We start from the raw sequence: 14828 nt of genomic DNA on the forward strand, positions 1-14828 counted from the left end.
CAGACTTCTATCTCATTTCTCCGCTGCTCTCTCTTCTGCTCCGTGGAGCAAAGCAAAACAGTGTGTTACTGTCAAGATGTTTTTTCAAAACTACAATCAAAATTAAAGCTATAAGCAGCATTGAATGGGCCCTCGCAACCACACGCATGTCGGGGCGTGGTCTAAATGGCTGTTTCTTGCCAGTAGCCTCTGAATGCATTGCCTCCCATCATTAGACTGTTACTTTAAACCCAGTTGGCACTTTTAAATGGATCATGTATTTAAGCACACACTTATTTAGGGTTTTTGTTTACTTGTTTGCCACAGCATCAGGCTTTTTTTCAGGATTGGAGGTTGAAGGTGATGCTGTAAGGATGTTTTTTATTTTAGTTTTTCTGCTGTGTGGAGGTTGCAGTTCCTCTCGTATCCTTTAGAGGTCATGTTTCACAGGAAAACCTCAGTCCTGACATGCTTTGAAAGTCCTTAAATCCTCAGCAGACCATGATCTTCCACTTATTTTCTGATAAATATGCAAAACACATCGAGCAACGACAGACATCTGAAGCCAAACCAAAACCAGCCGCAGCGACAGTGTAGCAAACCATCTTTGGAGGTCAGAAGTACCATATGTACACAGCTTTAAGTGTCTGCAAAATATACCCTACCACAGGACACGCACATGATGTGTGAGGCCTTTATTTATCTTTGACTATAGTGAAGGAAGACAGTAAACAGAGAGAGAGATGCCTTTACATCACCTTAAAACACAGGTGATAACTAGTTTGTAATGAAGGTACACCTTTAAGGATGTCCCTGATAGTGACTGAAAAATGGAGGATTTGAAGAAGCTTTCAGGCTGTTTTTATGTCTCCTGTATTAAAATGCAGCACTCCAAGATTTTTACTAAACAAAAGCAAATATTACAGCTATAGACAAACAAAAGCCTCTATTTCATTGTTGCAATCACTCTTCTGACAGGAAGTGTTTCTGTAGCTGATGCTAATCTTCATGTAGCACCATAACTAGGGGCTCTGATTTTCTGTTTCAAAATGAATGACCACCGGCAGTAGACCTTAGTAAAAGACTATTTAGTTATTTTTTTGCATTTCAAAAGAATCATACATAAACACAGATTTCTCAGAAACTCCAGAAATCAGCTTCAAGCCACACATTTTACAGGAAAAATCCCATGGAAATGTGTCATATAGTGCCAAAACATTATTTGTTACCTCCAGCATGGTGAATCAGCCTCACGTTTTGCACAAAATCCTGCGTAGCCATATGATTAGAGGTTTAATGCTTCTGCCGTGATGTGTCACCAGGTAAAATAATCACCAGTTTAACTAATACACCAACAGATAAACCTGTCTTTGCATCAGTGCCTTTTCAGATTTGAATGCAGTTATAATTATCTGAAGGACTTGTTTATCACAACACATTAAAAACACACTTCAGATGAAGCGTTACATGTGTTTTCAGTCACAGGATAACATGGTCACTAGTCTAACTGTAACATGTAGTTCAAAATATGACATATTACTTGGATTGCTACACTTTCCAGGGAAAAGGTATTTCCATGTCATACTGAGGCCAGATCTTAAAGAAAAAGAGGGTGACACTAAAACCCGGAAACATCCGGAGACGGAGTAAATGCGGCCCTGTACTGCATGCACAGGTTACAATAGCACCAAGTTTATCATTGTACTAGTTTTTAGAGACATTGTCTTTACCAGGGAGCAAATATTTATTCCTGGTTATTGTTTTCTAGACTTTTTTTTTAGCTTTATTTACAGAGTAGTTCCTACTGCATTCCGCCAGGTGGCAGCACTGCTCAGATACACTTGGAATTTTTTTTTATTGTATTTATAGTACATGGGGATGTCATTTATAACAAAATATGATAATAGCAACATCATAATTACAGACATAACTACTAATTCACATAACAAATATTGAACTTTCTACTTCATTACTGTTCTATAAGTGCTTTCTTTACTAAGTCACTGAAGGATTTTTCATTGCTTCAGTTCTGATACTATGTTTATGCTGATCCTCATACAAGCTGTCCCTGTGCCGGCCCTCTTTGGCTCTCTAGGCGAGATTCTTTTTGCTTTCCCCTTATATGGCGTTTTTTTATACCAAGTATTTAAATTAAATTAAACTGGGCTTTAAGCCTTTATTCGTCATGTATGTATGTTGTTACACATATATATTCAAATTTGTCCTCTGCATTTTAACCCAAACCTGGGGAGCAGTCGGCAGCCATTTTGCGGCGACTGGGGAGCAGTTCGGGGTTAAGGGACTTGCTCATCATCCCACAGTGATGGCCCAGGTGAGGCTTGAACCGGGAACCTTCTGGTTACATGGCCAGCGTCCTCAACCACTAGGCCACCATAAGGAGAAAACAATAGTAAAATAATTTTTGACATTTTTTTCATTTTATTTATTTTCACATATTCGCGTTCACATTTTTCCACAAGTATTCTTTTTTTTTTTTTTTTTTGGTGCCCCCTTGATGTAACTGCTCAAACATACTCTGGCAATTAAATACAAAGCTCAGATTCTACTACTACTGCGAGGAATTCTCTGCATAGTTTGTGTCACAAAACAGTGCTCGGCACTGTATCGACCCACATTAAATCTAACACAGACCTGTATTTCTTGGTGAAACAGAGCAGGGGAGATGAACACCAGCAGGCAGACGAGCTACGGCAGTAGCGACACCTTTAAAACATGTTCCAGAAGAACAAGGACAAGAGAAGAATCATGGGAAATATATGATTTTAATGGAAACTACTACAACAGGATGTTTCCAGGCTTTAGTGTCACCCAGAAAAAGAGGGAATAAATCCCTATTCAGATGGCCTTTTTCAGTTTCAGAACGTGAATTACGCGTTTTCCATTTGTTTTTTGTGATTACAGAAAATCGGAGGCCCTACATTACCTTCTTTTTCCCTCTTAAACCTCAGACAACCAGCAGTGGAGCATCCAAGCTGGACACTTGATGTTTCTTCTTCCTACTGTTATCTCTGCAGATGTTGAGCTGGACTCAAACAGCTTTATTCTTTTCCTACAGGAATATATTTGGATGTTATCTTGTGTGATTTTTGCATTGAACCATCATTTCCTTCCGGTTTCCTGTTCATCCTCAATGACACACCACACCTGTTGTTACATGACTTATCTTTAGCGGCGACGTCTCTGACATGTTGTGTTGCTGCTGCTTCAGCACATTCATGTGGATTTAGTTCATGTGGTGCTTTTGTAACACAGTGATACCAACTCATAACACAAAGACTGAGATTTGGTGATTACTGTCACATCATGCAGTTGTAACCCATCTGAGAACATTCTCAGGTTTCTCCCTGACCAGTCAGCAGTCGGGTCAGGGTTCACTGATGTAGCTGCTCCCACAGGTCCTCACACCCACCGTTCTGTAGCAGGAAAGAGTTTAGGGTCAGGATTGCTCTGAAGTGTAATGGATGTGATTTGGGTTAGACGATGTGGATTGTTGTTCTGACCGTAAAATCCATTTCCTTCTTTCTGCTGTTAACAAACCAAACGTGTATGTACAAAGGTCGACTGATGTCAGAAGACTAAAGGCTTTTAAGAAAAAAATAAAACTATTTATTGCTTTTTGTTGTAAGGTGTTAGAAAATGTAAAAAAAAATCTAGGTTTTTGAAGAAAAAAACAGACATGAAGTGTTACTTGTTCATGTAGTATGATCTGTTCATGTGTTGAACATTTAGAGTTGACATTGACTGCTCATTGCTACTAAATAGTTTATTTCTTTGAATAACCATATAGTCCATCTATGTCTCTCCTATTTATAGCGATTGTAATAAAACATGTTTGCATTGTTTTAAGACATAGGTGTTCTTCATGTTGAACGATGCCTCTCCTGCTGACAGGAAAGGTTTTTATTATGAATCCAGTTCCTGGTCGACCTCCAACTGTAATCAGAGCTGGACTTGTACCTTCTGCTGTAGCGCTTTCATTATCTGGAAATAAAAATAACATTTACATCATATTTTGTGGCTACTGTCTTCCACATGTTACTTCTGAAATTAGTAGAAAATATGTGCGATGACATGGTATTTTTGGAGAATTTAGGATTTCTGTTGATTTATTTTATATTCTAGTGGTTAAGGAAGCAGGCTTGTAATCGGAGGGTTCGAGTCTCACCCTGGCCAACACTGTGGGATGTTGAGCAAGTCCCTTAACCCCAATCCAACTGTTCCCCTGGCGCCTGCATTTGGCACCCCATTGCTACCCCTCTGGGAAAATGGCTAAAATGCAGAGAAGAATTTCATTATGGTGATGAATAAAGGTTACATTATTATTATTGTTATTATATACAGTTGGATTAAGAGCCTGTAGTTTGCAAGCTTCCACCACTAGATGGCGTTCTAGACTACACAGCTGTGACTAGGTAAAACTAAAACCATAAGTTTTCATGGTTTTTTTTTTGGGTTTTTTTATTGAGCCAAAGTGCAGAATATATACAGATAACAAGGCACTTGAATGTCATATGCAATGATCAACAGAACAATAGGATAGCATATTAATCTCTACACAGAGGAACAAAATAGACAAAAAAAAATATATAATAATGGTACAGTAGAATACAGTTTTAAAGGGGTTATGGTTTCTCTGTCAGTGTAAATTCTTCAATCATGTTTAACAAGTTTTTTGCTTTATTTTCAGCATTTTAAGGGATTTAAAATATTGTAAAAATGTGTTGTGAAAGGCATTAAAATGTTGAGTATTCTGCTTTGTGTATAAAAAATTCTCCAAGTTTAATAATATTGTTGATAAGAAAGTCATGGTGTGAATTTTTCATTATAAGACCAAAGATAATATCCTTTTCTGAAAATGCATTTAGTTGAAGGACTTTAGTGGAGAGCCAGTCATGAACATCAGACCATAGAACTTTTGAAAATAATTAAATCAAGTCATTCCCTTGTTTGAGTTTATATGAGTCCTTTAGTGATAACCATTCTACAGATCAGTCTAATTTTAGATTTTATCTATCTATCAAGGGGATATTTGACCCATATGACAAAGACGGCTCAAATGAGAGACTATGTAACTATTAAATCAGTCCCATTGATATGTTAATGTGAGTGTGAATGGGTGAATGAGCTGATATTGTAAAGCGCTTTGGGACTACTTCGCTGGTTATAAAGCACTATATAAATCAAGTCCATTTACCATTTAACCTTTACTAGTAGGAATGCGTGGCTGCATATACGATGAGTAGAAGCAAAAGCACTTTAAACGCATGCTTGTGGATGTTGACACATCTTCAAAAGGGCGATGCCCACATATAAGGGGATATTACGTGTGTTTGAGGCTAAAAGTTGATATACTAAATGACTCCAAAGATATTTCTGACATTAATTAGTAACAAAGTTTTATAACACACCTTTAGGCCAATCATCTAAAGTGCATTTATGTGATGGGTTGGTGTCACTTTAAAGGGGCAGTATTGTGAAAATATCACTTTACAATGGTTTTGCTACAGTGATATACATTCCTTTAGCCTCATTCAGAGGGCCAATGTTGAAAAAGCTCTATTTCCTCCCTCCCTTGGTATTCCACAATTTATAAAAAGTTAGCTCCAAACGGGAGAGTTGAATCTTTCTCACCTTATGACTCATTAGGGGGAAACTCCTCCTCCTGAAAATCCTGGCTCCTTCTACTATACATAAGAATGTGAGCTCCTCCCTTTCAAACTACCTCACAGGTAAAACAAACATAATGAAGGCAGGTTTATATTACAGTTAATATCTTTACATTCAGTATATAGATAAACCGAAGTGCGCTCACAATCATTTTCATTTTTAGTAGCTGTTATACCACCTTGTATCGCCTTTATGTGATGATCTGACAATTTGTAACCCATTGCAACGCAACAGTAGGACAAAACAAAGGATTATATATAAATAGTATAATACTGGACCTTTAAAACAACCAAGAAGTAACCAATAGTAAGTGTCAAGCATGTACAGTTTGTTTTCACAGCCTCTTGACCTTTTAGATCTTCATCTTATTACAAGTGGTATCACAAAAGTTGTCTGATCTTCAACAACTTGTTTGAGTTCCGATGCAGAGACTTTATTCAAACATGACATCTTCTCTTAAAAACACTTGAAGTCAACTGTGTGTGATGCAAAGCGCCACCCTTAACCTCCCTGTCTGGAGGTCTTTGTCGTACTAAAATGGGAGTTTTCCCCCCCGACATGAGCAAAGTGAGCAGCAGAGAGACCAAAAGAGAGCTTCCATATGATGACTGGCAGGCTCACGTCGTGTGTGTGTGTGTGTGTGTGTGTGTGTGTGTGTGTGTGTGTGTGTGTGTGTGTGTGTGTGTGTGTGTGTGTGTGTGTGTGTGTGTGTGTGTGTGTGTGTGTGTGTGTGTGTGTGTGTGTGTGTGACTCTATGGACAGTGACAAAAGGCCATGCAGTGACAGAAAGAAAAGGAAAGACGGGGTGCACAGTGAGGAGGGGGGGTTGGGGGGGGGTTAAGGGGGGGAGAGAAAATAGGGCTCGGACTTTAGGAGCAAACTGGTTTGAATGTCCCAATCAGGATTAGTTTGTGGGTGTTAGTCACATTTAACCAGCTCTTATTCCATCTATGTTGCCCTTTTGGTTCTCAGCTTGCAGAAGGGATTGCTGTGTCCTGTCAATGAATTGAAGCTTTACGCACATCTTGGGACGTCTCCAATCCAGATCAGATCTTTACATTTGTGTATCTGCCATAACGGATTTTTTCACACAATTTCAATTTCACACTTGCAAACACTTATTTATCAAACAATGAGATGTAATGCATTTGGATGTAATTCACATACGGGCTTTTATTCTGAAATGGTGGTTTCACTGTATATTGACGGAAACGCCCGTCTGTTGATCACTGGGCAAACACTGTGCGGGTCGCCCTCTTCTCATAGCAAGGACTTTGAATTTGCTCTAGCAAAAATCTGATCTAATACAGCTGATCTGGTCAACACCCCTATTTTGACTCCTCAAGCAGAAGTAGATTCAGTGGTGGAGAAAATCTGCCTTGATTAGTGTTGGTGGAAAGAAGAGAACAACTGATCAGAGATTAGTCATCTCCAAAGAGAGGTTAGCTATAGAAAAGGAGAGAGGACAGGAGGAAAACACAGATTTATTTATTGATGTCTTTATTTCCAACATGTAAAATGATAAAAGAACAACAGTTTAGAAAACAAAAAATGATAAATTACAACAGCAGAAATAGATCATTGATATGATCCACAAACACTTAAACTTCTCAATTTACATGTGCGAAAAGAAGTATTTAATCCTTTTCGCACGACCGATTTTGCTTTTTTAAGTGCAACTAATAATAAAATTAAATACCCATGTATCATTAAACAAACAATCTACATTATCACAAACAGTCCATGGCTAATCATCAAAACAGAAAAAACAGCTGCTGATTAGTGATCAGATTCATTCCTGTACGTACCTTGTGAAAATCATTTCTTTATACATGTTTTTAAACTATGTTTGAACAAATTATTTTAGCTCCACAGTCATTCTGTTCCATAATTTTACTCCACAAATTGACGTACAAAAACTTTTCAAAGTTGTTTGGACACAAAACCTTTAACCTCTGCCAGAGAGGGTTTGAGTTCTTATCTGTTCATCATGTTGAGTAGAGATTGAGAAATGCTCACTGCATCCAAAACCTAGAGCAGCAGAACATTAAAAGGGCTGAGGGTCGATGATGCTGGTTCTAACTAGGAGTTACTGGAAAGCAATAGCATATGCTCAGACTCGAAAATAAAAGATCGCTGACAGGACACCTCTTCATCACAGGTTTACTCTGTATCAGTCATTAATAGATTGTACTTTATTAGTCTCTTTACAATTCCTCTTTGCAATCTCACTCGTACCCCTAAGAGGAGTGGTGGGCTGCCATATGCTGTAGCACCCAGGGAGTATTTGGGGAGGTAACGGGTCTCGCTCAAGGACCCACAGAGGTGGTGACCAGCTTGGTTTTTCCCAAATCCCTCTGCTGGATTCAAACCCCCAACACTCTGGTCCTTCTGCCCTCTTCTCTAACCACTAACCAGCACCAGGTACCGCGGAGGAGGTACTTTGGAAAGTGTGGAAAAACTCAACTCAACTTTATTTATATAGTGCAAATTACAACAAAGTCATCTCAGTGCACTTAACAAAATATAAAGTCCATAGTAAGAAAGAAAGAAAGAACTCAACAAGATCCACAAGAACAAGCATTTAGCGACAGTGGGAAGAAAAACTCCCTTTTTTCATGGAAGAAATCTCCAGTGGAACCAGTTTCAGACGTGGCAGCCATTCGCTTCGACTGGTTGGGGTTAGTGGACAGAAGGGAAAACAGAAGAGGATAGAAGGATAGACCGTCCAAATGTCCCAGACTAGTTGAGCCATGAACCATCCGTCAGGAACCACCAACTCCAACATCAAGACACCTGAAACAAAACAAAGAGTGGAGCACGAGGAGAAGGCACAGACTGCAGGAAAAACATGACACACTATGACGTGCACTCGTTCCTAGTGGTTAGGTTAATATTAATATTAAACGTCTAGCGGCCTCCACCATGCTCTGAGTAGGAAACCATTACAGATGAGATTTTGTCTTGTAATGGGCGCACGTAGTGATCTCAGCGGTCACGTAGAGAGTAAAGAGAGTAAAGCCGATACCGCCGGTGGAAACTAAGCTACCAAAGACTCACTCACCATCCATCCATTCATCCATCCATCCATTCGTAATGCTGATATTTTTGTTGAGCATGAGGAAAAAAGATCAGTTCATGTGTCCAATCACGCCAAGGCTTTGCAAACCTTACACACTTCATCGTTTGCTGCTTTAGTTCTCCTGACATGTTTGCTACAATTTTGACACAGGGATATATATCACTTCCTGATGCTCACCCATCATCCTAATACATCATTGTGGGGTGGAAAAAAAAGGCCGATTGAGAACAAGGGAGAGGCAAATCTTCTCAGAGCATATTGTGGAGAGGAATGCCATTGAATTTGGGGGCTTTTTCATGCAGCAGTCTCTTTTGTGTCCAAGCTAAGGAAGCTCATTGTGCAGGCAGACACCCTGAGAAAAAAGGCGAGCTTGCAACCGTTGTCTGTTGCTGCTTCTGCAGAACTCCAGCCTTAAAAAGCTCTGAATGAATCTCTGCCGTCGGAAGCAGCCGGCCCAAACTCAGAGACAATACCACCCGGCAACTTTGAAGACCAACAACAATTAATAAAACAGCTTCACGATATTAATTATGCATTCGTGCTTTTGTCCTGTCTTTTTATGCCTTGTGTGTGGGGGGGGGGGGGGACTGTGAGGTTTAACATTCAACAGGTCTGAGGCACAGAGAGAGAGATTACAGTGGAAAAACAACACATGCAAATTCTTCGCTGAATGCAGCAGCTTCAAAATTCAGGGAGATGTGTGTGTGTGCGTTTGTGCGTGCGTGCGTGTGTGTAGCTCAGTGTGTTTCAGGGGATTATGTTCACTAACAGGGATCTGTGCAATTAAATAAAGAGCGGGTTTATTCAATACGACCAACCGTCCGTTAAGGAGCTCTGAATCCCAAGAAGGAGGCAGACTTTGGTGAAACTTGGTTTAATTTCACAGAACATGTTGCCAGGGAAACTCTGCACTTTGCAGCCTCTTTGGCTTCAGGCCTTTCCCCTCTTTCCTCACTTGGTTGTAAGAAGAACTCACATAAAGCAGCTTTCTGAAGGCTTTGAGGTGAATGCTCTCTAGCTGGCCGCTCTGTCAGGTGCAGGAAAAATGTTCTTTGCACCAATAAATTGCTTCAGAATGCAAGTACCCCCTTTTTCTTATTTTTAAATGCAAGTACCCCCTTATGTCCAACTACTACGTTTTGCCAAGAATAATTTTTGTAGTGCTCTTGTGTATTTTTCTCTTGACTAGTGTGTTTGTTTTGTGAGTTGCTGGTAATATTGAGTATGACTGTCATTTTTAGGCCGGGTGACATGACTCACAACGTCACTCACTTTGTTCTTGTTCTTGTTGTTGTGTACAGTAGTTAAAATTTCTACTCCTCTGTTATTCGTGAACGGATTGGGCTGAAATTTGGTAGCTATAATCTATGGATGTGTACGCGTCGACGCTCTGAGACCGATTTTCGATTTGGGGCCCACCCCCCATTTCCGGTAATTTCCAAATTTATAGGAGCATAGTCATGTGATATATCGTTTCAAAAACATTCAACATAGATTACGATTATGCCTCGCACAATTCGATTAATGGCCCAAGGGGGCCCCCTTTTTTCAGCAATTTCCATTAAAGTTGTTTTGTCATTTATTTGTGAGTCAAATATTGTGACAGTTGGTGGTACCAAATCATTGACACATACTAATATATGAATGGGGCCCATTACTTCCATTTTCCAAATGACTACTCCTCCATTAATGCTCATTGAATCAAGCTGTAATTTGACATGAATATTCTATGAGCGGATATCAAGGACCTCTTGGAGACCATTTTGAAAGGAGGGAAGGGGGCCCAGGGCCGTAGATTACGTAGATTGCGATTTTACATCGCACAATTTAATTTGTTTTACTCGGTGGAACCGAGTCATTTGATTGAATTCTCGAGAACGTGGTATGTGTTCATCCGAACTTCAAACTAAAAAAGAACATTATAAAACCCTATATTTTTAATGTTCATTTGTTAATTTCCCTCTCTCTCAAGTACCCCCTGTAGTGCCACTGCGTACCCTTAGGAGTACACTTACCCCTTTTGAGAAACACTGAACTATGATGTGGTAAAATGTAGTCAAACTACATTTATAACCTAACCATAGGCAAGAGTTTAATAAAACATCCAATACGGGCCATACGTTGTTTGTTCATATGTACATCCATTCATAAGCACTAATGTACTTTAGATTTAGATTTTCTTTATTGTCATTCAAACTTGAACTTTACAGTACAGATACAAATGAAATTGTGTTGCAATGGCTTGTATTGTAGGATAAAAAACAGGATAAAAAAACAGCAGCAAGTATTTACATAAGGTCAGTAGTATTTATTTTTTTTAAAGGTGCAGATATAAATAGATATCAATAGGAAAAGCTATGTGTAAGATTCTTATACAGATAAGTATATTGCACCTTTTTTGATACATGTTATATTGTCTATTTTTTCAGTCATGTGAAGATGTTCTAGGAACAAGCGTGTGAATAGTTGTTTGTCTCTACGAGGGTCTGAGACAGACAGGCGTCTATACAGGGTGTGCCAGCTTTGAACAGCTGTCTCCACGGTGTTAATCTCTCATTCTCCACAACCAAGAACACCACCCTGTCGTCAACTACGGGACGGGCACTCAATCTGCCTTATGTTGCGTTCACACCGGACGCAGACCATTTTGTGAAGTTGGCACCGCGCCAATGCATCCACAGGATGGAAGAACGTTTTCCCCATATTTGCTTCAGACGCGCGTGTGAAGTGAATATAAAAAAGGTGCCAACCAGATTCTCTTTCTTTTTCACCATCAACTATGGGAGACCCCAGTAAAATTGCTGATCTTTACCTTTTGTGGAAGCTGAAGAGCCGTCAGAACGCTCAAATACGGCGTTCCTGGATTCATCAGGTTAACCAGTGACGCACCCAACTTGCTTATTCTCTTACACGTCAAATCTTTCCTGATCCAGTCCCGGTAATAAAAACTGACCGTGTCGTAGTGTTCCGGGTGGTCACACAATGTCACGATTATTTTCTCCTCCATGATGAAATGGGTGAAAAAAACGGTTTCCGAGTTGATGACCTGACTTCATTGACAACAAGGACTCTGACTGGCTTTCGCGCCTGCGCGTCACCTGAAACATTTGCTGGCGTTCAGTATTTTTGTGGCCAATGCTCTTGCTGCAAGGATCAAACCGCGCCGACCAACAGGAGGAAAATTTGCTTCTTATCGCGTCTTTTAATTGACTTTGTACTGTATGTAATCTCGTTGCGCAAACATTTCACGCAGCATCTAGTGTGAAAGCAGCATTAAAAATAGTGTCATCTGTCAACTACTAGCAACTTCCTCAACCAAATTACGGTGACTTTTCACGCAGATCCATTGGCAACGCTGTTCAGTAGTAGATTTGCAGAGAAACATTTTGTGATATTCTCTTTGATTCATGTTGTGTAAAACCTTTCATCAATTCTAGTGATGCTTTATTGTAATGTGAACAAGTCGTTTCTTAAGGCTTTCTATGCTTTTATTTGAATATATTTCCCTTTTTGCAGCGTTTTTCTAAATCAAACATTTCAGAGAAACTATCAGCATATAGGCTATTGCTGTGCTTTTGTCATAATTTGGATCAATACTATTGGATTTGCTACATACCTGCATTTTGGTCAAAGTCTCGGGAAAATTCAACAGCTTGTAGCAATTCTTGCAGCCATCCTCCCGCAGACTGCTCATCTGTGTGGTGTTTTCTGAGCTCCGTTCCAACACACCAGCAAGATTCCAATCGCTCTCTGTAATATAAGAGCAGAAGAGTGAAATGGAGTGAACCTATGCCCCATAACACATGTACTGATATCTGAATAAATCATATGAAAGTTCCTTTTACTTTGTCACCAAGACTCAGTAAAATAATTCAGCTGATACATCAGCCTATAATTTCTGTAGTCCTGTTTTTGTAGAAACTTCCCTCGGAATCCTGTTCTATATCTTTATACTTTATTATTGGGTTTCCCCCTCGAACAGATCAAGCCCAACATTCATGACCATGAAACGGCGGTCAAAGGCTGCGTGTGTTGGCAGCATATAGCTCACCGTATGAGCTGGATTGTGTGAATGAGCAGCTGAATAGAAAGCTCATTAGTACTGCTAGAGAATGGACAAGGAGAGTCAGAGATCGTGTAGTTGGAGTGAACACTAAAGTACCTCAACACATTCCTGCCTCTTTTAAGGTGATCTGTGACCTCCAGCATCCCAAAATAGAACATTTTTCCATTGTGTCCGCGTGTGTGTGTGCGTGTATAGCCAACTCGGCTAATACACAACATATCGGACCCCTTTTTTCCTAAAAAGGAACTTGTTGTCAGTATAGGGACCACTTAGTGCTCTTATAGCGGTCAGTGTGCAGATAAAACCTGCTGTTTCCTCAAGCCTCCTTCACTGAAGAGGCCAGAGAGGACCGCTTTGTTTCGCTACTGGTATGCAGAAAGCAGCTCGGATGCACAAAGACGCTGGTAATAACAGTTAATCTCAGCGAAACTTTCAATGGCTGCCAACCAACCAGCCGACCACAACCAGCCAGTGCGATTCAGTCTCATTGAACAAAGCCAATGGAACATCAAAGTAGAAGGAAGGGCAAAGCGGCTGGTTCCCATCACCTAAATCAACAAGGACAGATAGTAAACAAGCATGTTACAGCGAGAGGCACATTTATATGGATGTTTCAAACTGCTTGTTAAAACACTTCCATTTCCCCCTAATTGACCTTCCCCACTCCCTCCACCACCACACCCCTCACTTTATCAAGTATGTATGTTGGAGTTTTATGGGTATCATAAAATATCTCTCGTTGTGTTTCAGGAATATACTTGACATTTTCAAAACTAGCACAACAACCAAAATATGTTTTTGCGTGATTGATGTATTTCCTTCCTTGTGAAGAGACCTTAAAGAGTAACTAAACCCCAAAACCACTTCTTTCTGCTGAATACAAACATATTTGGGTATGAAGTCGTGCTGTTGATTGATCCTGGTCCAACTCTCAACATATTAGTCAAAGTATTTCAATTTGTCATATTTAGTTGAAAAATGATGCCGCCCATTGATTGGATTCAAGACTCCAGTTCCTTCACTGATGTTTATTAACAGCGTAGAACTAAGTTCAGACAAACAAAATAACAGATATCAGCTACTTTACAGAATTAGCATTTCTTAGCATCATAGCTAATACACATACAAACCCTGAGTAGAAACTGACCACTTCATCCCGCTTCTCAATCGACGGCAGAGTCATCCCCAGCAGCAGTCATTACACTAGAAATCTCTTTCTAAGCATGAGCTTCTTATATAACTATATTCACAGACTTATAAACATGAACATCCAGCAGCATGGAGTGAGAGTAGCGGAGCTGCAGCTGCTCCTCCGTCTCTGTGTATAGTTTATGGAGTTAACAGGTGCTACTTCCAGTTAAATAAAAAAATATAGCTGCATTTACAGATTAAAAAGATTAAAGATTAAATCAGGGCTTTCGCCTTCATTATGTTCATATATGTTTTTACACATATTAAATTTGTCTTTTGTTTTTGACTCATCCTTGAGAAGCAGTGAGATAAAAGGCCTTGCTCAACATCCCACAGCGATGGCTTGGGTGAGATTCGAACTGGCGACTCTCCGATCCCAAGCCCAATGTCCTACACCACTTGACCACAGAGTCACAAACAAGCACAATTGGCCCCGCCTCTTTTTGGCAAAATTCAGAGCAGGATTTCCAGGGAACATCTGATGAGAGATGTCCCAAAGAGCCAATGCATAGCATGTTTTTGATGCTTCACTACTCTGTCAGAGTTGGGAAGAGATCAACTGTTGTATAGGGGAAGGAGGAGGCAGTACAAATCAAAGTGAATTCCAAAAAACAAAAAATTCTATGACAAAACCCAAAACAACTCAAATACTGACTGACTGGAAGAGATGGGCTGACAATGTATCGTACAGGCACCAATTTTCATGATCTGAAGTGCAGCTTTGCTCCTGTTTGCTAAAATTAACTCTTTGCTGTTGCAGGTCTTTTTTTCTTAAAAAAAAACTAGACGTAATGTAGAGATTTAGCAGCTCAGTCCAGTTGG

Source organism: Gouania willdenowi, chromosome 6 (genome assembly GCF_900634775.1).
Source record: "Gouania willdenowi chromosome 6, fGouWil2.1, whole genome shotgun sequence".
Taxonomy (NCBI): Eukaryota; Metazoa; Chordata; class Actinopteri; order Blenniiformes; family Gobiesocidae; genus Gouania; species Gouania willdenowi.